General features: G+C 37.3%; 59 non-coding genes and 1 pseudogene across 59 annotated transcripts; 34 read left to right on the plus strand and 26 right to left on the minus strand.

The window, feature by feature from the left end:
* Nucleotides 1–53: 53 nt before the first annotated feature.
* TRNAG-UCC (transfer RNA glycine (anticodon UCC)) lies at nt 54–125 on the minus strand. The gene has a single exon. It is a non-coding gene; the product is annotated as a tRNA-Gly (tRNA).
* A 117-nt stretch (nt 126–242) lies between these two features.
* On the plus strand, nt 243–315 carry TRNAV-AAC (transfer RNA valine (anticodon AAC)). Its single transcript has one exon. It is a non-coding gene; the product is annotated as a tRNA-Val (tRNA).
* Nucleotides 316–318: 3 nt separating this feature from the next.
* On the plus strand, nt 319–390 carry TRNAE-UUC (transfer RNA glutamic acid (anticodon UUC)). The gene has a single exon. It is a non-coding gene; the product is annotated as a tRNA-Glu (tRNA).
* Nucleotides 391–499: 109 nt separating this feature from the next.
* On the plus strand, nt 500–581 carry TRNAS-GCU (transfer RNA serine (anticodon GCU)). The gene has a single exon. It is a non-coding gene; the product is annotated as a tRNA-Ser (tRNA).
* Nucleotides 582–673: 92 nt separating this feature from the next.
* On the plus strand, nt 674–757 carry TRNAL-UAA (transfer RNA leucine (anticodon UAA)). Its single transcript has one exon. It is a non-coding gene; the product is annotated as a tRNA-Leu (tRNA).
* A 111-nt stretch (nt 758–868) lies between these two features.
* TRNAS-UGA (transfer RNA serine (anticodon UGA)) lies at nt 869–950 on the minus strand. Its single transcript has one exon. It is a non-coding gene; the product is annotated as a tRNA-Ser (tRNA).
* Nucleotides 951–1,058: 108 nt separating this feature from the next.
* Nucleotides 1,059–1,131, plus strand: TRNAL-CAG (transfer RNA leucine (anticodon CAG)). The gene has a single exon. It is a non-coding gene; the product is annotated as a tRNA-Leu (tRNA).
* A 45-nt stretch (nt 1,132–1,176) lies between these two features.
* Nucleotides 1,177–1,249, minus strand: TRNAA-CGC (transfer RNA alanine (anticodon CGC)). The gene has a single exon. It is a non-coding gene; the product is annotated as a tRNA-Ala (tRNA).
* A 141-nt stretch (nt 1,250–1,390) lies between these two features.
* On the plus strand, nt 1,391–1,462 carry TRNAW-CCA (transfer RNA tryptophan (anticodon CCA)). The gene has a single exon. It is a non-coding gene; the product is annotated as a tRNA-Trp (tRNA).
* A 69-nt stretch (nt 1,463–1,531) lies between these two features.
* LOC145308179 (U6 spliceosomal RNA) lies at nt 1,532–1,638 on the plus strand. Its single transcript, XR_013876021.1, has one exon. It is a non-coding gene; the product is annotated as a U6 spliceosomal RNA (small nuclear RNA).
* A 93-nt stretch (nt 1,639–1,731) lies between these two features.
* TRNAA-UGC (transfer RNA alanine (anticodon UGC)) lies at nt 1,732–1,803 on the minus strand. Its single transcript has one exon. It is a non-coding gene; the product is annotated as a tRNA-Ala (tRNA).
* Nucleotides 1,804–1,955: 152 nt separating this feature from the next.
* TRNAT-UGU (transfer RNA threonine (anticodon UGU)) lies at nt 1,956–2,027 on the plus strand. Its single transcript has one exon. It is a non-coding gene; the product is annotated as a tRNA-Thr (tRNA).
* A 129-nt stretch (nt 2,028–2,156) lies between these two features.
* On the plus strand, nt 2,157–2,236 carry TRNAL-UAG (transfer RNA leucine (anticodon UAG)). Its single transcript has one exon. It is a non-coding gene; the product is annotated as a tRNA-Leu (tRNA).
* Nucleotides 2,237–3,340: 1,104 nt separating this feature from the next.
* Nucleotides 3,341–3,430, minus strand: TRNAI-UAU (transfer RNA isoleucine (anticodon UAU)). The gene is given in 2 exon segments: nt 3,341–3,376; nt 3,393–3,430. It is a non-coding gene; the product is annotated as a tRNA-Ile (tRNA).
* Nucleotides 3,431–3,524: 94 nt separating this feature from the next.
* Nucleotides 3,525–3,597, minus strand: TRNAR-CCU (transfer RNA arginine (anticodon CCU)). The gene has a single exon. It is a non-coding gene; the product is annotated as a tRNA-Arg (tRNA).
* A 126-nt stretch (nt 3,598–3,723) lies between these two features.
* On the minus strand, nt 3,724–3,795 carry TRNAE-CUC (transfer RNA glutamic acid (anticodon CUC)). The gene has a single exon. It is a non-coding gene; the product is annotated as a tRNA-Glu (tRNA).
* A 449-nt stretch (nt 3,796–4,244) lies between these two features.
* On the plus strand, nt 4,245–4,318 carry TRNAN-GUU (transfer RNA asparagine (anticodon GUU)). The gene has a single exon. It is a non-coding gene; the product is annotated as a tRNA-Asn (tRNA).
* A 51-nt stretch (nt 4,319–4,369) lies between these two features.
* TRNAR-ACG (transfer RNA arginine (anticodon ACG)) lies at nt 4,370–4,442 on the minus strand. Its single transcript has one exon. It is a non-coding gene; the product is annotated as a tRNA-Arg (tRNA).
* An 80-nt stretch (nt 4,443–4,522) lies between these two features.
* Nucleotides 4,523–4,595, plus strand: TRNAV-CAC (transfer RNA valine (anticodon CAC)). Its single transcript has one exon. It is a non-coding gene; the product is annotated as a tRNA-Val (tRNA).
* Nucleotides 4,596–4,671: 76 nt separating this feature from the next.
* Nucleotides 4,672–4,743, plus strand: TRNAQ-CUG (transfer RNA glutamine (anticodon CUG)). Its single transcript has one exon. It is a non-coding gene; the product is annotated as a tRNA-Gln (tRNA).
* Nucleotides 4,744–4,814: 71 nt separating this feature from the next.
* Nucleotides 4,815–4,887, plus strand: TRNAF-GAA (transfer RNA phenylalanine (anticodon GAA)). Its single transcript has one exon. It is a non-coding gene; the product is annotated as a tRNA-Phe (tRNA).
* Nucleotides 4,888–4,946: 59 nt separating this feature from the next.
* On the minus strand, nt 4,947–5,020 carry TRNAT-CGU (transfer RNA threonine (anticodon CGU)). Its single transcript has one exon. It is a non-coding gene; the product is annotated as a tRNA-Thr (tRNA).
* A 76-nt stretch (nt 5,021–5,096) lies between these two features.
* Nucleotides 5,097–5,169, minus strand: TRNAK-CUU (transfer RNA lysine (anticodon CUU)). The gene has a single exon. It is a non-coding gene; the product is annotated as a tRNA-Lys (tRNA).
* A 92-nt stretch (nt 5,170–5,261) lies between these two features.
* TRNAG-GCC (transfer RNA glycine (anticodon GCC)) lies at nt 5,262–5,332 on the plus strand. The gene has a single exon. It is a non-coding gene; the product is annotated as a tRNA-Gly (tRNA).
* A 56-nt stretch (nt 5,333–5,388) lies between these two features.
* Nucleotides 5,389–5,507, minus strand: LOC145308215 (5S ribosomal RNA). The gene has a single exon (XR_013876059.1). It is a non-coding gene; the product is annotated as a 5S ribosomal RNA (ribosomal RNA).
* A 66-nt stretch (nt 5,508–5,573) lies between these two features.
* LOC145308474 (5S ribosomal RNA) lies at nt 5,574–5,692 on the minus strand. The gene has a single exon (XR_013876303.1). It is a non-coding gene; the product is annotated as a 5S ribosomal RNA (ribosomal RNA).
* A 519-nt stretch (nt 5,693–6,211) lies between these two features.
* LOC145307911 (U1 spliceosomal RNA) lies at nt 6,212–6,376 on the plus strand. The gene has a single exon (XR_013875753.1). It is a non-coding gene; the product is annotated as a U1 spliceosomal RNA (small nuclear RNA).
* A 267-nt stretch (nt 6,377–6,643) lies between these two features.
* On the plus strand, nt 6,644–6,835 carry LOC145308000 (U2 spliceosomal RNA). Its single transcript, XR_013875835.1, has one exon. It is a non-coding gene; the product is annotated as a U2 spliceosomal RNA (small nuclear RNA).
* Nucleotides 6,836–7,165: 330 nt separating this feature from the next.
* On the plus strand, nt 7,166–7,283 carry LOC145308135 (U5 spliceosomal RNA). The gene has a single exon (XR_013875971.1). It is a non-coding gene; the product is annotated as a U5 spliceosomal RNA (small nuclear RNA).
* Nucleotides 7,284–7,708: 425 nt separating this feature from the next.
* On the plus strand, nt 7,709–7,779 carry TRNAG-GCC (transfer RNA glycine (anticodon GCC)). Its single transcript has one exon. It is a non-coding gene; the product is annotated as a tRNA-Gly (tRNA).
* Nucleotides 7,780–7,845: 66 nt separating this feature from the next.
* LOC145308507 (5S ribosomal RNA) lies at nt 7,846–7,964 on the minus strand. The gene has a single exon (XR_013876334.1). It is a non-coding gene; the product is annotated as a 5S ribosomal RNA (ribosomal RNA).
* Nucleotides 7,965–8,051: 87 nt separating this feature from the next.
* On the minus strand, nt 8,052–8,170 carry LOC145308326 (5S ribosomal RNA). The gene has a single exon (XR_013876164.1). It is a non-coding gene; the product is annotated as a 5S ribosomal RNA (ribosomal RNA).
* A 162-nt stretch (nt 8,171–8,332) lies between these two features.
* TRNAA-AGC (transfer RNA alanine (anticodon AGC)) lies at nt 8,333–8,405 on the minus strand. The gene has a single exon. It is a non-coding gene; the product is annotated as a tRNA-Ala (tRNA).
* Nucleotides 8,406–8,495: 90 nt separating this feature from the next.
* Nucleotides 8,496–8,614, minus strand: LOC145308422 (5S ribosomal RNA). The gene has a single exon (XR_013876255.1). It is a non-coding gene; the product is annotated as a 5S ribosomal RNA (ribosomal RNA).
* A 152-nt stretch (nt 8,615–8,766) lies between these two features.
* On the minus strand, nt 8,767–8,885 carry LOC145308352 (5S ribosomal RNA). The gene has a single exon (XR_013876189.1). It is a non-coding gene; the product is annotated as a 5S ribosomal RNA (ribosomal RNA).
* Nucleotides 8,886–9,539: 654 nt separating this feature from the next.
* Nucleotides 9,540–9,658, minus strand: LOC145308262 (5S ribosomal RNA). Its single transcript, XR_013876104.1, has one exon. It is a non-coding gene; the product is annotated as a 5S ribosomal RNA (ribosomal RNA).
* Nucleotides 9,659–9,858: 200 nt separating this feature from the next.
* On the plus strand, nt 9,859–9,931 carry TRNAK-UUU (transfer RNA lysine (anticodon UUU)). Its single transcript has one exon. It is a non-coding gene; the product is annotated as a tRNA-Lys (tRNA).
* Nucleotides 9,932–10,006: 75 nt separating this feature from the next.
* TRNAD-GUC (transfer RNA aspartic acid (anticodon GUC)) lies at nt 10,007–10,078 on the plus strand. The gene has a single exon. It is a non-coding gene; the product is annotated as a tRNA-Asp (tRNA).
* An 89-nt stretch (nt 10,079–10,167) lies between these two features.
* Nucleotides 10,168–10,241, minus strand: TRNAI-AAU (transfer RNA isoleucine (anticodon AAU)). Its single transcript has one exon. It is a non-coding gene; the product is annotated as a tRNA-Ile (tRNA).
* Nucleotides 10,242–10,378: 137 nt separating this feature from the next.
* On the plus strand, nt 10,379–10,451 carry TRNAR-UCU (transfer RNA arginine (anticodon UCU)). Its single transcript has one exon. It is a non-coding gene; the product is annotated as a tRNA-Arg (tRNA).
* Nucleotides 10,452–10,527: 76 nt separating this feature from the next.
* TRNAL-CAA (transfer RNA leucine (anticodon CAA)) lies at nt 10,528–10,650 on the plus strand. The gene is made up of 2 exons: nt 10,528–10,565; nt 10,606–10,650. It is a non-coding gene; the product is annotated as a tRNA-Leu (tRNA).
* A 46-nt stretch (nt 10,651–10,696) lies between these two features.
* On the minus strand, nt 10,697–10,769 carry TRNAM-CAU (transfer RNA methionine (anticodon CAU)). The gene has a single exon. It is a non-coding gene; the product is annotated as a tRNA-Met (tRNA).
* A 71-nt stretch (nt 10,770–10,840) lies between these two features.
* Nucleotides 10,841–10,912, minus strand: TRNAG-UCC (transfer RNA glycine (anticodon UCC)). The gene has a single exon. It is a non-coding gene; the product is annotated as a tRNA-Gly (tRNA).
* A 117-nt stretch (nt 10,913–11,029) lies between these two features.
* TRNAV-AAC (transfer RNA valine (anticodon AAC)) lies at nt 11,030–11,102 on the plus strand. The gene has a single exon. It is a non-coding gene; the product is annotated as a tRNA-Val (tRNA).
* A 3-nt stretch (nt 11,103–11,105) lies between these two features.
* Nucleotides 11,106–11,177, plus strand: TRNAE-UUC (transfer RNA glutamic acid (anticodon UUC)). The gene has a single exon. It is a non-coding gene; the product is annotated as a tRNA-Glu (tRNA).
* A 109-nt stretch (nt 11,178–11,286) lies between these two features.
* On the plus strand, nt 11,287–11,368 carry TRNAS-GCU (transfer RNA serine (anticodon GCU)). Its single transcript has one exon. It is a non-coding gene; the product is annotated as a tRNA-Ser (tRNA).
* Nucleotides 11,369–11,460: 92 nt separating this feature from the next.
* On the plus strand, nt 11,461–11,544 carry TRNAL-UAA (transfer RNA leucine (anticodon UAA)). Its single transcript has one exon. It is a non-coding gene; the product is annotated as a tRNA-Leu (tRNA).
* A 111-nt stretch (nt 11,545–11,655) lies between these two features.
* On the minus strand, nt 11,656–11,737 carry TRNAS-UGA (transfer RNA serine (anticodon UGA)). The gene has a single exon. It is a non-coding gene; the product is annotated as a tRNA-Ser (tRNA).
* A 4,135-nt stretch (nt 11,738–15,872) lies between these two features.
* On the plus strand, nt 15,873–15,991 carry LOC145307823 (5S ribosomal RNA). The gene has a single exon (XR_013875692.1). It is a non-coding gene; the product is annotated as a 5S ribosomal RNA (ribosomal RNA).
* A 129-nt stretch (nt 15,992–16,120) lies between these two features.
* LOC145307757 (5S ribosomal RNA) lies at nt 16,121–16,239 on the plus strand. The gene has a single exon (XR_013875626.1). It is a non-coding gene; the product is annotated as a 5S ribosomal RNA (ribosomal RNA).
* A 61-nt stretch (nt 16,240–16,300) lies between these two features.
* LOC145307853 (5S ribosomal RNA) lies at nt 16,301–16,418 on the plus strand (annotated as a pseudogene).
* Nucleotides 16,419–16,597: 179 nt separating this feature from the next.
* On the plus strand, nt 16,598–16,716 carry LOC145307785 (5S ribosomal RNA). The gene has a single exon (XR_013875653.1). It is a non-coding gene; the product is annotated as a 5S ribosomal RNA (ribosomal RNA).
* Nucleotides 16,717–16,784: 68 nt separating this feature from the next.
* Nucleotides 16,785–16,903, minus strand: LOC145307775 (5S ribosomal RNA). Its single transcript, XR_013875643.1, has one exon. It is a non-coding gene; the product is annotated as a 5S ribosomal RNA (ribosomal RNA).
* A 129-nt stretch (nt 16,904–17,032) lies between these two features.
* Nucleotides 17,033–17,151, minus strand: LOC145307753 (5S ribosomal RNA). The gene has a single exon (XR_013875622.1). It is a non-coding gene; the product is annotated as a 5S ribosomal RNA (ribosomal RNA).
* Nucleotides 17,152–17,223: 72 nt separating this feature from the next.
* On the minus strand, nt 17,224–17,342 carry LOC145307831 (5S ribosomal RNA). The gene has a single exon (XR_013875699.1). It is a non-coding gene; the product is annotated as a 5S ribosomal RNA (ribosomal RNA).
* A 3,058-nt stretch (nt 17,343–20,400) lies between these two features.
* Nucleotides 20,401–20,472, plus strand: TRNAW-CCA (transfer RNA tryptophan (anticodon CCA)). The gene has a single exon. It is a non-coding gene; the product is annotated as a tRNA-Trp (tRNA).
* A 69-nt stretch (nt 20,473–20,541) lies between these two features.
* On the plus strand, nt 20,542–20,648 carry LOC145308180 (U6 spliceosomal RNA). Its single transcript, XR_013876022.1, has one exon. It is a non-coding gene; the product is annotated as a U6 spliceosomal RNA (small nuclear RNA).
* A 93-nt stretch (nt 20,649–20,741) lies between these two features.
* TRNAA-UGC (transfer RNA alanine (anticodon UGC)) lies at nt 20,742–20,813 on the minus strand. Its single transcript has one exon. It is a non-coding gene; the product is annotated as a tRNA-Ala (tRNA).
* Nucleotides 20,814–20,965: 152 nt separating this feature from the next.
* TRNAT-UGU (transfer RNA threonine (anticodon UGU)) lies at nt 20,966–21,037 on the plus strand. Its single transcript has one exon. It is a non-coding gene; the product is annotated as a tRNA-Thr (tRNA).
* A 129-nt stretch (nt 21,038–21,166) lies between these two features.
* On the plus strand, nt 21,167–21,246 carry TRNAL-UAG (transfer RNA leucine (anticodon UAG)). The gene has a single exon. It is a non-coding gene; the product is annotated as a tRNA-Leu (tRNA).
* Nucleotides 21,247–21,751: the final 505 nt, after the last annotated feature.

Here is a 21,751-nt window from a genome sequence, read left to right on the forward strand (position 1 = left end):
TACTACACTTTTTGAATGTACAAAAATGTATTGCTAGGCAACTGAGATGAAAATGCGTCAGCCGGGAATCGAACCCGGGTCAACTGCTTGGAAGGCAGCTATGCTCACCACTATACCACTGACGCTTGTTTTACAATATTATTATGTACGCCAAAGTGAAAACCACAAATACATATTTGCCTAGTAACTAGCACACTTAAAGAAAAGCAGAGGGCAATAAAGCTGTTTACTCTATGTAACAAGTTTCCGTGGTGTAGCGGTTATCACATCTGCCTAACACGCAGAAGGTCTCCGGTTCGATCCCGGACGGAAACAGAATCCCACGTGGTCTAACGGCTAGGATATCTGGCTTTCACCCAGGAGGCCCGGGTTCAACTCCCGGCGTGGGAAATCTTTTGACACGATTGATGCAATATTGCGTTTTTTTTTTTTTTTTTTTTTTTGTTGATGTCATGTGTCATGTCTGCTTTGAAAGTAATCTAGGCTAATCATTATCATAGACGAGGTGGCCGAGTGGTTAAGGCGTTGGACTGCTAATCCAATGGGCTCTGCCCGCGTGGGTTCGAATCCCATCTTCGTCGTGATAATTTTTTTTTTGTAGAGCTTGGCTTAATCAGTGCTTGTCAGTCGTGATTTCATGCGTTTTGCAATGAGTGCCGCCCTGTTGCATCCTGTCAGGTTGGCCGAGTGGTCTAAGGCGTGAGATTTAAGCTCTCATAATCGTAAGATTGCGTGGGTTCGAACCCCACACCTGACAAAGGTCTTATTTTAACACAATACCAGGAAGGCCATGTGAGTTGCAAGGTAACTTTCTGGTTTTGCAAAAAAAAGTAAAAAAAAACACTAGATACTAACAAAATCTGACTTTCGCAGCCGGCAGGATTCGAACCTGCGCGGGGAAACCCCATTGGATTTCAAGTCCAACGCCTTAACCACTCGGCCACGACTGCTGGCTCTGGTTGACGGCCATCCATGAATACAGCATCACAGCTGGAAGCAATCGGCTAGTAAGTTGGTGAATTACAGCTTGCTACTGACAGTTAGCAGGGCACAAGCCAGGCTTGATGGTCTAGGCGGCATGATTCTCGCTTCAGGTGCGAGAGGTCCCGGGTTCAACTCCCGGTCAAGCCCATGGTTTTGCCCAATACTTTTGAAAATTGAAAAGAAAAAAAAATTTGGAGTCGTCGGGATTTGAACCCGAGACCTTCTAAATGCGAATCAGACGCTCTACCAGCTGAGCTACGACCCCTGGTCTTCGTCATAGGGGCCGGACGAAAGCAGCGCCTTTTTTCTATTGGTCGCTTGCATTGTATAGTGGATAGAAAAAAAGAAATAAAAAGACTTTCCTTTAGTTTCGCCTGAATTCAAAGTTGCAGCAATTCAAACATCTGACTCTGTGGCGCAACGGTAGCGCGTCTGACTCCAGATCAGAAGGCTGCGTGTTCAAATCACGTCAGGGTCAACAGAATTGTTTTTGCAATTTGTGTAACAAATGCTGATCTTTATAGACAACTAAATTCTAGATTCAATTGTACTTGCTTCGGCAGTACATATACTAAAATTGGAACGATACAGAGAAGATTAGCATGGCCCCTGCGCAAGGATGACACGCAAAATCGTGAAGCGTTCCACATTTTTGTGTCCGCATAACCCCATACAAATATTTTCTCACTGAAGTACTCATTTTGAACAAAAGACAACTTCAAAGAAATAACAAAAATCATTGACAATTGGAGATGCCGGGGATCGAACCCGGGGCCTCATACATGCAAAGCATGCGCTCTACCACTGAGCTACATCCCCCTGTTGAATGCATTAGCTGACTAATACTCAACTGAATCCTTTAGCAATTTCAAAGTCTTTAACACAAGGTGCAAACCGGAATAGCTTAGGTTAGGTTAGGTTACGTTAGACTAGGTTAGGCTAGGTTTAAATTGTGCCACGTGAACATGCAAGCCTCTATAGCTCAGTGGCAGAGCACTGGTCTTGTAAACCAGGGGTCGAGAGTTCAATCCTCTCTGGAGGCAGTTAATTTTGTGAAATCACTCACTGGAAAAACAAATTTTTTTTAGGTGTTTGATGCTTTTACACAGTAAGGCTGAAAAAAAAAAACTTAAGAAACAATTTTTGTTATTCGCACAACTGTCAGCACAACAGGCAGTTTGGCCGAGTGGTCTAAGGCGCTGGTTTTAGGCACCAGTCCGCAAGGGCGTGGGTTCGAATCCCACAGCTGTCAAAAATTTATTTTAGTAAAAACTCGGTTATTATGAATTACAATTACAATTTAGTATCCTTCTGCCTTTCTAGATCAGATAAGATTCATCATTCTTGAGTGTACATACATAAACAATGAAATCAAAAGTTTCAAAGATTTTTACAAAACACATTCCAAAGCTAAAAACGCGATCTTTGGTTTGTTTAAATGTCCATTTATTTAGCATTTTTCAAGAATGTCAAGCGTGGGAAAATTTTTAGAATGTGGGAACCATTTATTTTGAAATGTTCTATCAGTTTCAAACCTTTTTCATTCAATAGATCATACTGACTTTGGAAAAACTGTCAGACCGATTTTTGAAATTCAATCTGTGAAAAAAGATATTCAAGTTTTAATTTTTTGTTTTAAAAATTATTTTACATGTATTGACGCCATCTTGGATTATGATAATTTTTTTTTGTTAGAAGATTTTTTTCTAAAATATTTTTAAAAAATTAACTTTTTACAAAAAAAAAAATCTTTGAACTTAAATTGACCAATAATTCAAAGATTTTTTCTCTTTGATTTGGAAGATTTTTTATGATTTTTATTTTTAATGTCAAATAAAAACACAACAGTGAAAAAATGAAAATTAAATGAAAAAACGTTTTATGATTTTATTCAAGAAATTATTTCCTAACATCACCTTTTTGTTGCAATAGAATGTTATTTAAGCAAACAAAATTTAAATATCCATTTATGCTAAATTTTGTTTGCTTAAATAACTCATTGGAGGATTTTTCATGGCATAATTTAAATCACAAATCTTTATACATTTATATGGTTATTCAGTCAAATTTTATTGAATTTGTTATTAACTTGATAGATTTAAAACAGTAGTAAAAAGAAAATATCAATCTATCTATATTCTTTAACAAACTTTTTTCCTTGATTGATTGTTGGTTAGTAAAGCATAGTTACAAAAAAATTTTGAAATCGAACCACAGTACCTGTATTTGATATTATGAGGTACTGCTAGAGAATATTTTAGTATTTTGGTAAGATAAAATGCTTTGTTTAAGTAAACAAAATATTTTTGCTCTTTTCATGGAAGACCCTGCCAGGTTTAAGGGTTGAAAAAGTGCTTGCTCTAGGTGAGGCTCGAACTCACAACCCCGGCATAACTTGTTGTACTGTCTATAAGTACCGTGCGCTAACCGATTGCGCCACTAGAGCAGCTTGCTTTCACTCTCCATATTTGCTACTACACTGCCTTCAAGAAACCTTGGAAGCACTGCAACCAAAACAACTTTTGCTAAAAAGATAATGTTACCCACGGCGAGACTCGAACTCGCAATCTTCGGTTTAGGAGACCGACGCCTTATCCATTAGGCCACGCAGGCTTGGTGTCACCCTGGCTGAAAAGTAAAAACTTAAAAATATCCAATTCTCTATCTTTTTTTTATCTCCTTTTTTTTTTGGATCGGGGATGTTGATATAATTACTTGGGGGTTCGACAAAATGTATTTTTCCGTTACCGGGAATCGAACCCAGGCCTGCTGGGTGAGAGCCAGCTATCCTAACCACTAGACCATAACGGAAGCTGGCGAAATCACACCCAAAATTAAATATGAAAAAAATTGCAATTCAAATGGTACATTGTGACAGAAATTGATGTGATAGTTGACTGGAACCGTGGCGAGGTTCTGTAATCCTGCTACTGGGAGGTCAGAGTTTGGGATGGTTTGAGGCAGGGAACGCCTGGTTACCATTGAAACACGTTGAATTGGCGTCCGCACTAAGCCTGGCATCAACATGGCCACTTAGGGGGAGCCCTAGGTGATCAGGTTGCTTAATGAGGGGCGGATTGGGCCAGAGGGGAAACCCAGCAGCCAAGAGTTTCCGTGTCGGTCAGTAGTCGGACCGCGCTAATGAGTGTTTGGTGGTAATTAGCCCTACCAACATAAGTAAACCAATCTTTTTTTGTTTTTATATTTGAAGGCACCATAGAATAATATTAAAAATAATGTAATATTTTTATCTTGTATTAGCCTCCGTGGCGCAATCGGCTAGCGCGTTCGGCTGTTAACCGAAAGGTTGGTGGTTCGAGCCCACCCGGGGGCGACTTATTTTATAGCAATTTTCTTTAATAGCCAAACGAATCTTTAAAATTTTCGATCTCGGCAGGATTCGAACCTGCAATCTTCTGATCCGTAGTCAGACGCGTTATCCGTTGCGCCACGAGACCTAGCTTAGTGACGTGGCTTTGTAGTTGCACATTTTATGTCTGTTTCTTATGTATCTTGGCTTGGTTACTTAGTTGACAATGGTTCCTTAGTGTAGTGGTTATCACGTGTCCTTCACACGGACAAGGTCGCCGGTTCGATCCCGGCAGGAACCAATACGTAAGGTTTTTTTCTTTTCTTTTTATACAAAATTAATTTTTTTTTACCCTTTGGAGTGTAGATCTGCATCAAGGTCCTATGGTGTAATGGTTAGCACTCTGGACTCTGAATCCAGCGATCCGAGTTCAAATCTCGGTAGGACCTAAACTTTTTAGAGTCATGTAAAAGTGATCTTTTTTCCATATTGACCAAGATAAGCAACATTATTTTAACTAGCCGTGATAGCTCAGTTGGGAGAGCGTTAGACTGAAGATCTAAAGGTCCCCGGTTCGATCCCGGGTCGCGGCATTTTTGCAAATCTTTACCCTATGTATGTGTAGCCATGGATAGTAGTAATAAAAGGATCAAGGCACCACCGAGAGTCGAACTCGGGATCTCCTGTTTACGAGACAGGCGCTTTAACCAACTAAGCCATGGCGCCTGATTTACCCTATTGTCAGTATATCACGAAACAAATTCAAATATATTTTTAAAAACTGTTCCATGTAAAAAAAATTCGCCCAACGTGGGGCTCGAACCCACGACCCTGAGATTAAGAGTCTCATGCTCTACCGACTGAGCTAGCCGGGCTATGTTGGCTGCCTGGGCTCTGCACTTTGTATGGTTGGTCTTTGCAATAGGTACACAAAAACTAACTACACGAATATCATGAGAGCAAGCCAGCAACGTTGGTTCAGTGGTAGAATGCTCGCCTGCCACGCGGGCGGCCCGGGTTCGATTCCCGGACGTTGCAGCAATTATTTTCTACAGTATCACAACTTTTTTGAGGCAATTTTTTAAAAATGGATAAGCCTACGACACCAAGTATTCCCAGGCGGTCACCCATCCAAGTACTAACTTGGCCCAATGTTGCTTAACTTCAGTGATCGGACGAGAACTGGTGTTTTCAACATGGTATGGCCGTAGACATTAATTGTGTGGGGTTTAGTTAGGTTTGGGCTAGGATTGGTTGGGTCAAAATTCCAAAAAGATTGAGCCTACGACACCAAGTATTCCCAGGCGGTCACCCATCCAAGTACTAACTTAGCCCAATGTTGCTTAACTTCAGTGATCGGACGAGAACTGGTGCTTTCAACATGGTATGGCCGTAGACATTTGGTAAGGCATTTTCACATTATAATGTGGATATTACCATACCATCCTTCTGTATGGTTTGTTTCGTTGCGACCAGTGCTAACTCTTGGTAATCTTGTTATAAGAAGTGACAGTTTGCATCTTATATTTGTCTAAACTAACCAAGCTAAATTTGCTTGATTCACTTCACTAAGAGGTGTGTATAGATCCAGTGGTTGCAGTGTGAACTGTAATGCTATTTCTGTCAGAGCTGATGATAGCTCACTATCTGCAATAAGAATGCATAACCTGTAAAGTAGCAATCATGTATTTTATGTAGTCAATAATTTGGCCTCTAGGTGTCGCATTTGTTTCAATGGAAGACCTCCTACCGAAGGTTTCATCAACAAAGTATGTAACCAACTATTTGAAAAAGTATAAATATAGCATTTCTGAGGGGACACTTCAACTGAATCATGTTTTGTGTAAAGTCGTGGAGCTGGTCAGCAAAATATCTATAGTCTTTGTCACCCATACACTGAAATCGACTCTTTCCCTCATACTTACCTGGCGTGGAGGTTAACCATGATCACTAAGGTGGTTCCTCTAGGGTGAGGCTGTGCCATTGCACTCAGGCATGGCTGACCCCTACGATTACCCCAAATGTGGGTAACTCGAACGCACAATTTTTGGTAGTTGGGGACTGCGTTCGCGCATCCCCTAATAAATACAGAACAGACAACAGAATTAGAATGTTTAACTTAACCATCTAGTTCAAATTTTACACACCAGGAATTGCTAAAGTTTGTGTAGTTGGCCAGAAAAAGGCTTCTATCGAAGCCCAATTTAAAGTAAAGTTTTTGCTTTGAACTAGGCAGATTGACTATACTCTCTCTAACAATGATTAGGCAGCCTGCATGCCAATCTTTTGCCAGACAGTACAATAGTCAGGTTATGACTCTAAGGTAGTATACTGAAACTAATCTTCGGCATCGCTTCTCGGCCTTTTGGCTAAGATCAAAGTGTAGTATCTGTTCTTATCAGCTTAATATCTGATACGGGGACCATGTGTCCCCTTCGATATTAAACTCATTTTTGTTAGGGGATGAGGACTTGGAGCTTGCTCCAGCCTTATCACGGGTTGGCCTGGTATTGCAGTACCACCAGGATCGGCCCACTTGTCCCCACTTCTAAACTGGAACACTCAATACATTGTGTACAACCTGTATCAAGTTTGCACAAGTCAACAAGCATGCTGCCAAAAGCACAATGGCTCCACTTCCTTTATGTAGTTCAATGTTTTAATGCTAGGTGGTGCAAAACCCCTAAAGTTGAATGTCATTTAATGGATAATTTTCTGCCTCAAGTTATTCTAGGGGCTTATGTTTTTTTGGTGAATAAGCTGAACTTTGACACAATCTCTACATGTCTTTGCTGACAACTACATTAGATTGGTCAATGGAACAAGCCTAACAGCTGCCAAGGATATGGAGCTATTTGTGTTGTTTTAGCATGTCCAGGATCTACCTACAGCACGAATAAATCTTTCGCCTTTTACTAAAGATTTCCGTGTAAGTGGATCATATTGGAATTACATCCAATTTATCTGAAGGCTTTCCAGTAGAGAGCCCACTTAAAGAAACATATTACAACAGGCATGTAGGGACAGGATGTCAGGATGTGTTCACCACAAAACCATTCATCTCCAACCAACCACTTCAAATTTGTGAAAATAAAACTGGCCAACCATGCTGACAAATAGCCTACGGTAGGAATGGCTAAAATTGCAGTTACCATTTGTCTAAACTGACCAAGCTATACTTGCTTGATTCACTTCACTAAAAGGTGTGTACAAGTGAACCAAGGATCACTCAGATATTGTCTTGCCGGGCTGAAGAAAGTCCTTACCTACTGCCAAAGTCTACTTACAGCAAGTCATATTAATCGTTCAGGTGTAAAGCTATATCAATCTGTATTTGGGTTATAAATTGACAGATTTCTGAATAAAGATTTTCAGCAAGGGGTTGGGTTATACGAATAGCCAAAGAGCATGCCAGCAACGTTGGTTCAGTGGTAGAATGCTCGCCTGCCACGCGGGCGGCCCGGGTTCGATTCCCGGACGTTGCAGCAATTATTTTCTACGTTAACACAACTTTTCTGTTTTCAGTGACAAGATAAGAAAGAAAGATGTAGAGTTTACGACACCAAGTATTCCCAGGCGGTCACCCATCCAAGTACTAACTTGGCCCAATGTTGCTTAACTTCAGTGATCGGACGAGAACTGGTGCTTTCAACATGGTATGGCCGTAGACATAAAGTGACAACATGATTTTCAAACTTGTGTGAGGTTTAGTTAGGTTTGGGCTAGGATTGGTTGGGTCAAAATTCCAAAAAGATTGAGCCTACGACACCAAGTATTCCCAGGCGGTCACCCATCCAAGTACTAACTTGGCCCAATGTTGCTTAACTTCAGTGATCAGACGAGAACTGGTGCTTTCAACATGGTATGGCCGTAGACATTTACTCTGAGGAAATGCTCTTCTAACTTCTGGTTTATTAAATAACATTCTAATGCAACAAAAAGGTTTAAAGTTTTACTGGTTTAAATTTTCAGACTTTTGTTTTTCTGTGTGTTTATTTTTTTGTTTGGTGCTTGTGTAGTAGGGGGAAAAATGATACATGGAGATGCGGGGTATCGATCCCCGTACCTCTCGCATGCTAAGCGAGCGCTCTACCATCTGAGCTACATCCCCTTGGGTTTCACCTTATGTTCTCAGTGATTAGAAATTTTTCTTGGACAAGAAAGAAAAAGAGACAAATTTGAAATATGGATAAAATGTTATAGCCTACGACACCAAGTATTCCCAGGCGGTCACCCATCCAAGTACTAACTTGGCCCAATGTTGCTTAACTGCAGTGATCGGACGAGAACTGGTGCTTTCAACATGGTATGGCCGTAGACATACATCAACGGAAATTGTCGCGTAAATTAAATGCAAAATGCATTACGAAGAGAAAATGTGGCGTGAAATGAATGCAAAACGCTCAACAGTACAGGAATCTACGGACAAGGAAGAAAAAGAGACAAATTTTGAAATATGGATAAAATGTTAAAGCCTACGACACCAAGTATTCCCAGGCGGTCACCCATCCAAGTACTAGCTTGGCCCAATGTTGCTTAACTTCAGTGATCGGACGAGAACTGGTGCTTTCAACATGGTATGGCCGTAGACATTTATCAAAGGAAAATGTGTCATAAACTAAATGGAAAATGCATTACCAAGAGAAAATACATACAGGTATTTACGGAAAATGGTTCTAAGTTCTTGATTGGTTTCCAGTGATTAGTGGGTTCTCTTTAACCCTGAATAAAGATGTTTGTGACTGACTAAGACAGACACTCAACCCGAGCGGACTCAAGGTGAGCAACCCATCGAAGCAGAGCAGATACACACCTCTTGTAGAAGTGAATCAAGCAATATTAGCTTGGTCGTTTTAGACAATGATGTAAAGTTACTTGGACATTCATATATTTTTGATATTTGTTCAAGGTCCGACCGGAAAAGTTAATTTTCATAAAATACAAGCACAAAGTAACTAAAATATTAATCCAAGTAGGTATGTGTAATACTAAAAGATATCATTTTATTGAACAATAATAGTTGTCAACCTAAAACTTATGCCTCAACACGGAGAAAACAAAGCCTAACTGGGAACTAAACAGAGCTGCCATCTGGTGACAAAAACAGTAACTACATATTATATCATAGTGGTTGCATTGTATAAGGGCTTTAGGTGTAAAAAATGAACATAAGCAGTTGTCTGGTTTACATTTCTCAGACTTTGTTTTTTTCTTTTCTCAACTTATAAAAAAGGATGAAAAGATTTGCCTACGACACCAAGTATTCCCAGGCGGTCACCCATCCAAGTACTAACTTGGCCCAATGTTGCTTAACTTCAGTGATCGGACGAGAACTGGTGCTTTCAACATGGTATGGCCGTAGACATTTAACATTGGAAAATGTGACATATACTAAATGCAAAATGCTACAATACAGGAAAATTATGGAGTGATGATTTATTCTATACAACTCAGGTTGCACTTAACCAAAAATAAACAGAGAGAAAACCAAGCCTACCATGAACTAAAATGCTGCTGCCATCTGGTGAGACAATTTTGTTACTGTAATTGTAAAATAGCATGATGCCCGGGTAGCTCAGTCGGTAGAGCGTTAGGCTTTTAACCTAACGGTCCAGGGTTCGAGCCCCTGCTCGGGCGCTCTCATTTTTTGTTCAAGTCTCCAATCAGTGTGATATGTACGTAGAGACTAGAAAATAGCTGGTCAACAAGAATTCCTCGATAGTCTAGTGGTGAGGATCTCCGCCTGTCACGTGGAAGGCCCGGGTTCGATTCCCGGTCGGGGAGAGATAATTTTTCAACCTTGTGAAATTTCTTTTTTTTATCCATTAAATATTTCCGCACTGCAAACTGTTCAATTTGGTAAAAGTATTAGCTGGCCCGTAGGGGGATCGAACCCGTGACCTTCGCGTTATTAGCACGACGCTCTAACCAACTGAGCTAACGGGCCTGATTGAGATGACATGTTTAAGTATTAGCACAATGCAAAAACTACATGCTTTTTTTCTTCTCTACTTGATTTTCTTTTACTTGCCTTCCATAATGTTTTCTGTCAACAAATGCTACTATTTTCTTTTCTCTTACCAAGTCCCATTAGCGCAGAGGATAGCGCGTTGGACTTCTAATCCAAAGGTCCTGGGTTCGATCCCCAGATGGGATGCTAACATTGCATTTTGGCTAACCTTTTTGGGTTATCAAAACATGGAATTTCCTTATCTGTGAACACTCTGTTAGCAGTCAGGATGGCCGAGTGGTCTAAGGCGCCAGACTCAAGGACAACTTCCTTGCTCTCTGATAGAGAGTGTTTGTGAGAATTCTGGTCCTCGATGAGGGCGTGGGTTCGAATCCCACTTCTGACAAAACTTTTTTTTCAAAACACAACCAGGAGATGAAAAAGTGTTTGCCTGCCCCCGGTGAGGCTCGAACTCACGGCCTTCAGATTATGAGACTGACGCGCTGCCTACTGCGCTACGGAGGCTTGTTGGTAGTACAGGATTACTACACTTTTTGAATGTACAAAAATGTATTGCTAGGCAACTGAGATGAAAATGCGTCAGCCGGGAATCGAACCCGGGTCAACTGCTTGGAAGGCAGCTATGCTCACCACTATACCACTGACGCTTGTTTTACAATATTATTATGTACGCCAAAGTGAAAACCACAAATACATATTTGCCTAGTAACTAGCACACTTAAAGAAAAGCAGAGGGCAATAAAGCTGTTTACTCTATGTAACAAGTTTCCGTGGTGTAGCGGTTATCACATCTGCCTAACACGCAGAAGGTCTCCGGTTCGATCCCGGACGGAAACAGAATCCCACGTGGTCTAACGGCTAGGATATCTGGCTTTCACCCAGGAGGCCCGGGTTCAACTCCCGGCGTGGGAAATCTTTTGACACGATTGATGCAATATTGCGTTTTTTTTTTTTTTTTTTTTTTTGTTGATGTCATGTGTCATGTCTGCTTTGAAAGTAATCTAGGCTAATCATTATCATAGACGAGGTGGCCGAGTGGTTAAGGCGTTGGACTGCTAATCCAATGGGCTCTGCCCGCGTGGGTTCGAATCCCATCTTCGTCGTGATAATTTTTTTTTTGTAGAGCTTGGCTTAATCAGTGCTTGTCAGTCGTGATTTCATGCGTTTTGCAATGAGTGCCGCCCTGTTGCATCCTGTCAGGTTGGCCGAGTGGTCTAAGGCGTGAGATTTAAGCTCTCATAATCGTAAGATTGCGTGGGTTCGAACCCCACACCTGACAAAGGTCTTATTTTAACACAATACCAGGAAGGCCATGTGAGTTGCAAGGTAACTTTCTGGTTTTGCAAAAAAAAGTAAAAAAAAACACTAGATACTAACAAAATCTGACTTTCGCAGCCGGCAGGATTCGAACCTGCGCGGGGAAACCCCATTGGATTTCAAGTCCAACGCCTTAACCACTCGGCCACGACTGCTGGCTCTGGTTGACGGCCATCCATGAATACAGCATCACAGCTGGAAGCAATCGGCTAGTAAGTTGGTGAATTACAGCTTGCTACTGACAGTTAGCAGGGCACAAGCCAGGCTTGATGGTCTAGGCGGCACAAGAAAATTTCGGGGCCTTCGGCCCCTCTAATTTTCTGGTCGTCTCGCTTCGCTCGATTTTTTTCGCTGCGCTCAACTCTTACGTCTCGCTATGCTCGATTTTCAAATTTGAATAGACAAACAACATCCTGTTACTTTAGTATAAGGATAAATGTACATGATGTAGGTAAAAACTGGTACATAGTTACATAGGTATCTTTTATTTTGCGCCAATAATTAAAATTGAAATATGTGTGAGCATTATTATTTATTTATTAATGAATATAGTGTATAATATGATATTAATGATTAATGTAGATTTAATTAATCATTTCAATATAATCCTAATACTAAGACGACATTAATTTCTTCATATCATACAATTTAGGTAAAGTTTGGTTTTTTGCTTAATTATGATAAAATAAATGTTTAAGGTCTTAAACAATTTTCCATATTTTTTTTATTGTTTGTAAGAAAATATAGAAAGGAATTAAAAAAAAAAACATATAAACAACCAATTTAACCAAATTTTTAATACAAAGACGACATATTATGACTTCATACTGCATAAAATAAGATAATTTTGCTTTCAACTAATAGTAATGAAAGATGAACTTCTATATTTTCAGAACGAATATTTTAAACATTTATAAATAACGCTATTTCTTGGTTATGATTTATGTAAATTTAATGAAATACTTTAAAGGAAGGGTGCAAAAAACACCACGCTTTAACTGCTGAAAGACTGCCACAAGTAGACCAAATATCCCAAATTTGAAGCCTTCAGCTTCTGTAACAAAAAAGTTTTAGGCATTTTAAAATGACATTTTATTTATAATGAGAATTTTGAAAGAATTTCGCTGTTTATGTTATAAATTTTGAAAATAAACTACGTGGCCTAGAAACAAAATCATAATATAATTTTTGGCATAAATTTAGGTTGCTAGTATCTAATTATATTTTTATAATAAAAATAGCCATTTTTATAGTCAAAATCATTAAAAAAAATTAAGTTTAACTTGCATTGTAACGAGTGTACTGCATCCAATCACAGCTGAGATTATATTAGTTTACCCCTTTGTTTCTGCGATGATTTTCGTTTACAAATGCAATTTAAATTGAATTTTTTAAATATATTTTGACTATGAAATGTGGTGTTTTTATTGTAAAAATGTAATCAGTTACAGGCAATTTAAGTTTGTGACAAAGATAAGGTTATAATTTTATGTCTAGGCGACGTAATTTAATATTGTTTTTTCTTTCATTAGCATTGGGAATCTTTCAAAACTTTCATTGTACATACTATGCTATTTTGAAATGCCTAGAACTTTTTTGTTATTGAAGCTGAAGGCTTTACATTTGGGGAATTGGGTCTACTTATGGCAGTCTTTAAGCATTTAAAACGTGGTATTTCTTGCTGGTGTCCTTTAAGATAATTTTAATACAAAGACGACATATAATTTCTGTTATTATACCATGTTGAAAGCACCAGTTCTCGTCCGATCACTAGGTGATTGTAACAAACAATGTAAGAAGACAGATTTCCTCTAAAACATAAAGATTAATTAATGTTAATAGTTGTTCTTTTGTAATGTACATTAGGTTTGCTACTTAAATGTTAGGATATTCTTTATTAATTTTGTTTTTATTTAGTATTTAAATTCTGGTGTTATTTTCTGGCTGTATCATTGAACGCGGAGAAATGAATTTTGAACACTATATTAAGATAAAAATGTGCTCCTAAGTGGTATCACCCACCTCCCCCCCCCCCTCCCTTAAAATATATTCCCGATTAACTAAAAGTATCTTTAGAGTGAAAAAAATCTGTTGGAAGGTATTGGCTACTGTACTATCTCAAAAAACATTAATAAATGTTTTTTCAACCTATGAGATACTATATTGAAAAAGAACTATATTAATACCTGGAAAATACCTCTTGGGGGCGAGGTGCTGCCTTAGGCTTGAGTCCTTTAGCTTCACGTTTGTTTGAAAAAAAGCGTCCATGGGCCCAATGAAATATCCTAAATAGTCATATTATAGTATCATAGTACTGGTTAAGCTTTAAGATTTACGATTAAGATATTTATTTTTCATTCTGGTGTTAAGATGTACCTAGTAAGGAGATTATTAAATTAAGTTTAAGATATTTGTTCAGTTCTGTATTTGATAAAGACCGAAGAGCCTTAATTATTTCTTACATTACTTAAATTTAACCCCAATTTTTCATGTTTGTTGTAAAATTTCCTTAATTCTCAACAATCCATTGCATAGAGGGGTAAGGCATCATTCACACACACATACACACACACATACACATGCACACAGTATGTAAGGTATTCAACATTATTAACGGCCGATATGCGGCTCACGTTAACAATGTCTCGTAACCTACACACACCCACATGGTGTGGGCTAATCAACATCATTAACGGCCGATATGCGGCTCACGCTAACATGTTTCATAACCTACCCACGGGGATTTGAACCTACGACCTTTCCGTAGGTTTTACACCGTCCTTACCACTAAGCTACGGTGACAGATGAATTTTGATAGAAATATTTACATATTAACAAAAAATCTCGCAACCTATAGTCTATAGTAGGGGGAGGGTGGGTATTTTCCTTCTATGGTCAGCATTAGTTTCTAATAACAAAATTAATATTAGTATAAAATGTAACTGTTGTTTGTCTAATCTGACCAAGCTAAACTTGCTAGGAATACTTTATTGAGAGGTGTGATATCAGATAAAATTTTTAAGGGTGTATTTTAACCCATCGGCTCGTTTTAATGTAAGAAAAGGTAGGTTAATACATATATTGCTCCTGGAGAGGATCCTTAATTGTTGTGTTTCATGAGTAAGAGATTATAAGGTAATTTTTAAAATATTTACTACAACTATAACCAAGCTATCATTGCTTGGTATTTCATTAGGAAGTGTTTTGCTTTTCTTTCAGGGTCAAACTTATCCCATAACTTGTCATAAGCACTTTTTACTTTTAATATGTTATATGTAGTTAATAATTTGGCCGCTAGGTGTTGTGTTTATTTTAATAAAAGATTTCCTACTGAAGTAAGCTTCATAACCTACATTATTGGGGGGGTAAACATCAGAAATATTTTACTTCAATGGTCAGAGTTTGATTTGCCTATGACACCAAGTATTCCCAGGTAGTCACCCATCCAAGTACTGACTTGGAAAAATAGATTATAAGGTAATAACTGTTTCAATTATTTACTATGTACTTTAACCAAGCTAATATAAAGAGGTGTGTTGTCATATGCTTTTCTTTCAGGGTGAAATTTATCCCATAACTTGTCATAAGCATTTTTTAATTTTAATATGTAATATGTGGTTAATAATTTGGCCGCTAGGTGATTCATTTTTTTTAATAGGAGACTTTTTACCAAAGTAAACATTGTGTTGCATTTGATTTAATAGGAGACTTCCTACTAAAGTAAACATCACAACCATTATTTGGTGGGGTAAATACCAGAAATATTTTTCTTTAATGGTCAGAGTTTGTTTTTAATAATAACATATATACTATGACAAAGTTGTATTTTGCTATATACCTATTCTGACCAAGCTAATATTGCTTGATTCACTTCAACAAGAGGTGTGTATGAGATATTATTTGAAGGGTCTTAGTCATTCACATTTTTGTGAGGGTTACAGACAACTCACCAATCAACAAAATTCATGTAGTTGAAACCTATTACGGTGTTTCTTGTAGTGTTGGTTGTTTTCCATTTTTTCACTTCACATTTTCTTTCGTTTTTGTATGTAAGTGACCGCCTGGGATTACTTTGAATATGACATTTAACTTCTAAATAACTTTGCATTCTTGCTAAATCATGATCAAATAAATTTTAAAGGTATTAGTATTATTTCTTTGTAAGAAAATTTTTAAAAAATTGTAACCAAATCCTAATATACAACAAATTTTAACAATTTATAATACAAATACGACATTTAATATCTTCATATTACAAAATTAAAATGAAAAAGAAAGATCAGAGGCAATGTCTACGACCATCCCATGTTGAAAGCACCAGTTCTCGTCCGATCACTGAAGTTAAGCAACATTGGGCAAAGTTAGTACTTGGATGGGTGACCGCCTGGGAATACTTGGTGTAGTAGGCAAAAACTGTCACATTTTTTTATATACCAAGATTACCAAGACCTAGCACTGGTTGCGTTAAAAAAATACGCATGTTTTTCTGTGCTGTGTCATTTTGCATTTAATATTTGCAACATTTTCAATATATAAACGTCTATGGCCATACCATGTTGAAAACACCAGTTCTCATCCGATCACTGAAGTTAAGCAACATTGAACCAAGTTAGTACTTGGATGGGTGACCGCCTGGGAATACTTGGTGTCATAGGCCTAACATTTTTGGAATTTTGACCCAAACCTAACCGAAAATTGAAAGTATTTTTTAATTCAATGTCTACGGCCATACCATGTTGAAACACCAGTTCTCGTCCGATCACTGAAGTTAAGCAACATTGGACCAAGTTAGTACTTGGATGGGTGACCGCCTGGGAATACTTAATGTCGTATAAATATTGCCTCTGATCTTTCTTTTTCATTTTAATTTTGCAATATGAAGATATAAAATGTCGTATTTGCATTATAAATTTTTAAAATTTGTTGTATAATTAGGATATGGTTACAATTTTTTAAAAATTGTCTTACAAAGAAATAAAACAAATACCTTTACGCCACAGTTTCCATCGATAAACGTCTACGGCCATACCATGATGAAAGCACCAGTTCTCGTCCAATCACTGAAGTTAAGCAACATTGGGCCAAGTTAGTACTTGGATGGGTGACCACCTGGGAAAACTTGGTGTCGTAGGCTTAACATTTTTCAAATAAATATTGCCTCTGATCTTTCTTTTTGTTTGGGTCAAAATTCCAAAAATGTTAGGCCTACAACACCAAGTATTCCCAGGCGGTCACCCATCCAAGTACTAACTTGGTTCAATGTTGCTTAACTTCAGTGATCGTATGAGAACTGGTGTTTTCAACATGGTATGGCCGTAGACGTTTATATATTGAAAATGTTGCAAATATTAAATGCAAAATGACACAGCACAGAAAAACATGCGTATTTTTTTAACGCAACCAGTGCTAGGTCTTGGTAATCTTGGTATATAAAAAAATGTGACAGTTTTTGCCTACGACACCAAGTATTCCCAGGCGGTCACCCATCCAAGTACTAACTTTGCCCAATGTTGCTTAACTTCAGTGATCGGACGAGAACTGGTGCTTTCAACATGGGATGGTCGTAGACATTGAATTACAAAATACTTTTCAAACTTGTGTGAGGTTCAGTTAGGTTTGGGTCAAAATTCCAAAAATGTTAGGTTTATGACACAAAGTATTCCCAGGCGGTCACCCATCCAAGTACTAACTTGGCCCAATGTTGCTTAACTTTAGTGATCTGACGAGAACTGGTGCTTTCAACATGGTATGGCCGTAGACATTAAATTAAAAAATACTTTTCAAACTTGTGTTAGGTTTAGTTAGGTTTGGGTTAAAATTCCAAAAATGTTAAGCCTACGACACCAAGTATTCCCAGGCGGTCACTCATCCAAGTACTAACTTGTCCTAATGTTGTTTAACTTCAGTGATGGGACGAGAACTGGTGCTTTCAACATGTAGCCTTCTACCTTTAATAGGAACTGAGATAATAGGTTAACAATTAAGTTTGGTAATTTATTATCAAATAGGGTTCTTGGAGAAAATTTTTTACTCCCCCCCCCCCCTTCTCCCCACAACGATTAATTTTGGAAATTCTTTATCAAATAGGTAACTTACACAAAAATTTTTAGAAAATAGTTTAACAGATCGCCACTTTTTTCCCCCCAGCGATTAAGTTTCGGCAAGGTTTTTGACTGTATGGTCATTAAGTATGTTATAGTTTTAAAACCCCAACAAGAGTTTACAGCATTATTTTAAATTCAAAAAAATACATGAAGCAAAAAATTTTAATTAATTTCTTTTATATTTCAAAATACTTTATAAGTAAAACTAGCAAAAAAATCAAACAAAATATTTTCTAATATATTACTAATGTTTCATAAAATCAGTAGGCGGAATCAATTTGCGTTTATGTTAAGATTTTACTTTATCATAAGTTGTGACATTCATATTTATGTATTGAAAGCCCCATTAAAGTTTCAAAAGTGACTTGCCTGTTATGGCTGCCGCCGCGCGGGGGGTATAAAAAGTGTCTTTCCCTTATAAATCAAAAAATTTAAATTATTTCAAACACAGCCATATTGCATTTAAAAATGACCACATTGCAAAAACGAATCTGAAAAGCATTTTTAAAAATATTGATCCTAGTTCAATTATCTAAAAACAGCTGATTTAGTCAAAATTGTTAATTTTGGTAGGTTATTTGATAATTATTTCATACTGAATTAATATTTTTTAAAACGGTTTTCAGATTTGTAATCAGCATTTCATTGCGGTCATTTTGATATGCAACATGCCTGTGCTTTAAGAAATTTTAATTAATCTTAATTTCAAATTCAAAAAATCGACTCAACCTATTAATCATAATAATCATACAATGTAACTAATTTTTTTAAAAATTTAATATTTATTAAATGAAAACACTTTCTCGTTTTCATTCTAATATGTTGGATAGAAACTGGTTTTCATCTAATGATTGTACATAAATCTTATAATTGTATATTATATTCATTTTTTGCTACAAGAAAAAAAAATGTAAAGCTCTGTTTCATAGATAGGAACTAGTTGTTCTCTAAATATTATATATTCTATAGTTTCTTTGAAGTGACTTAGTGTGTATATAGCAAAATACAACTTTGTCATAGTATATATGTTATTATTAAAAACAAACTCTGACCATTAAAGAAAAATATTTCTGGTATTTACCCCACCAAATAATGGTTGTGATGTTTACTTTAGTAGGAAGTCTCCTATTAAAACAAATGCAACACAATGTTTACTTTGGTAAAAAGTCTCCTATTAAAAAAAATGAATCACCTAGCGGCCAAATTATTAACCACATATTACATATTAAAATTAAAAAATGCTTATGACAAGTTATGGGATAAATTTCACCCTGAAAGAAAAGCATATGACAACACACCTCTTTATATTAGCTTGGTTAAAGTACATAGTAAATAATTGAAACAGTTATTACCTTATAATCTATTTTTCCAAGTCAGTACTTGGATGGGTGACTACCTGGGAATACTTGGTGTCATAGGCAAATCAAACTCTGACCATTGAAGTAAAATATTTCTGATGTTTACCCCCCCAATAATGTAGGTTATGAAGCTTACTTCAGTAGGAAATCTTTTATTAAAATAAACACAACACCTAGCGGCCAAATTATTAACTACATATAACATATTAAAAGTAAAAAGTGCTTATGACAAGTTATGGGATAAGTTTGACCCTGAAAGAAAAGCAAAACACTTCCTAATGAAATACCAAGCAATGATAGCTTGGTTATAGTTGTAGTAAATATTTTAAAAATTACCTTATAATCTCTTACTCATGAAACACAACAATTAAGGATCCTCTCCAGGAGCAATATATGCATTAACCTACCTTTTCTTACATTAAAACGAGCCGATGGGTTAAAATACACCCTTAAAAATTTTATCTGATATCACACCTCTCAATGCAGTATTCCATGCAAGTTTAGCTTGGTCAGATTAGACAAACAACAGTTACATTTTATACTAATATTAATTTTGTTATTAGAAACTAATGCTGACCATAGAAGGAAAATACCCACCCTCCCCCTACTATAGACTATAGGTTGCGAGATTTTTTGTTAATATGTAAATATTTCTATCAAAATTCATCAGTCACCGTAGCTTAGTGGTAAGGACGGTGTAAAACCTACGGAAAGGTCGTAGGTTCAAATCCCCGTGGGTAGGTTATGAAACATGTTAGCGTGAGCCGCATATCGGCCGTTAATGATGTTGATTAGCCCATACCATGTGGGTGTGTGTAGGTTACGAGACATTGTTAACGTGAGCCGCATATCGGCCGTTAATAATGTTGAATACCTTACATACTGTGTGCATGTGTATGTGTGTGTGTATGTGTGTGTGAATGATGCCTTACCCCTCTATGCAATGGATTGTTGAGAATTAAGGAAATTTTACAACAAACATGAAAAATTGGGGTTAAATTTAAGTAATGTAAGAAATAATTAAGGCTCTTCGGTCTTTATAATGATGATTCTCGCTTCGGGTGCGAGAGGTCCCGGGTTCAACTCCCGGTCAAGCCCATGGTTTTGCCCAATACTTTTGAAAATTGAAAAGAAAAAAAAATTTGGAGTCGTCGGGATTTGAACCCGAGACCTTCTAATGCGAATCAGACGCTCTACCAGCTGAGCTACGACCCCTGGTCTTCGTCATAGGGGCCGGACGAAAGCAGCGCCTTTTTTCTATTGGTCGCTTGCATTGTATAGTGGATAGAAAAAAAGAAATAAAAAGACTTTCCTTTAGTTTCGCCTGAATTCAAAGTTGCAGCAATTCAAACATCTGACTCTGTGGCGCAACGGTAGCGCGTCTGACTCCAGATCAGAAGGCTGCGTGTTCAAATCACGTCAGGGTCAACAGAATTGTTTTTGCAATTTGTGTAACAAATGCTGATCTTTATAGACAACTAAATTCTAGATTCAATTGTACTTGCTTCGGCAGTACATATACTAAAATTGGAACGATACAGAGAAGATTAGCATGGCCCCTGCGCAAGGATGACACGCAAAATCGTGAAGCGTTCCACATTTTTGTGTCCGCATAACCCCATACAAATATTTTCTCACTGAAGTACTCATTTTGAACAAAAGACAACTTCAAAGAAATAACAAAAATCATTGACAATTGGAGATGCCGGGGATCGAACCCGGGGCCTCATACATGCAAAGCATGCGCTCTACCACTGAGCTACATCCCCCTGTTGAATGCATTAGCTGACTAATACTCAACTGAATCCTTTAGCAATTTCAAAGTCTTTAACACAAGGTGCAAACCGGAATAGCTTAGGTTAGGTTAGGTTACGTTAGACTAGGTTAGGCTAGGTTTAAATTGTGCCACGTGAACATGCAAGCCTCTATAGCTCAGTGGCAGAGCACTGGTCTTGTAAACCAGGGGTCGAGAGTTCAATCCTCTCTGGAGGCAGTTAATTTTGTGAAATCACTCACTGGAAAAACAAATTTTTTTTAGGTGTTTGATGCTTTTACACAGTAAGGCTGAAAAAAAAAAACTTAAGAAACAATTTTTGTTATTCGCACAACTGTCAGCACAACAGGCAGTTTGGCCGAGTGGTCTAAGGCGCTGGTTTTAGGCACCAGTCCGCAAGGGCGTGGGTTCGAATCCCACAGCTGTCAAAAATTTATTTTAGTAAAAACTCGGTTATTATGAATTACAATTACAATTTAGTATCCTTCTGCCTTTCTAGATCAGATAAGATTCATCATTCTTGAGTGTACATACATAAACAATGAAATCAAAAGTTTCAAAGATTTTTACAAAACACATTCCAAAGCTAAAAACGCGATCTTTGGTTTGTTTAAATGTCCATTTATTTAGCATTTTTCAAGAATGTCAAGCGTGGGAAAATTTTTAGAATGTGGGAACCATTTATTTTGAAATGTTCTATCAGTTTCAAACCTTTTTCATTTAATAGATCATACTGACTTTGGAAAAACTGTCAGACCGATTTTTGAAATTCAATCTGTGAAAAAAGATATTCAAGTTTTAATTTTTTGTTTTAAAAATTATTTTACATGTATTGACGCCATCTTGGATTATGATAATTTTTTTTTGTTAGAAGATTTTTTTCTAAAATATTTTTAAAAAATTAACTTTTTACAAAAAAAAAAATCTTTGAAC

Source organism: Acartia tonsa, chromosome 15, assembly GCF_053477335.1.
Source record: "Acartia tonsa isolate MP-2025a chromosome 15, ASM5347733v1, whole genome shotgun sequence".
Taxonomy (NCBI): Eukaryota; Metazoa; Arthropoda; class Copepoda; order Calanoida; family Acartiidae; genus Acartia; species Acartia tonsa.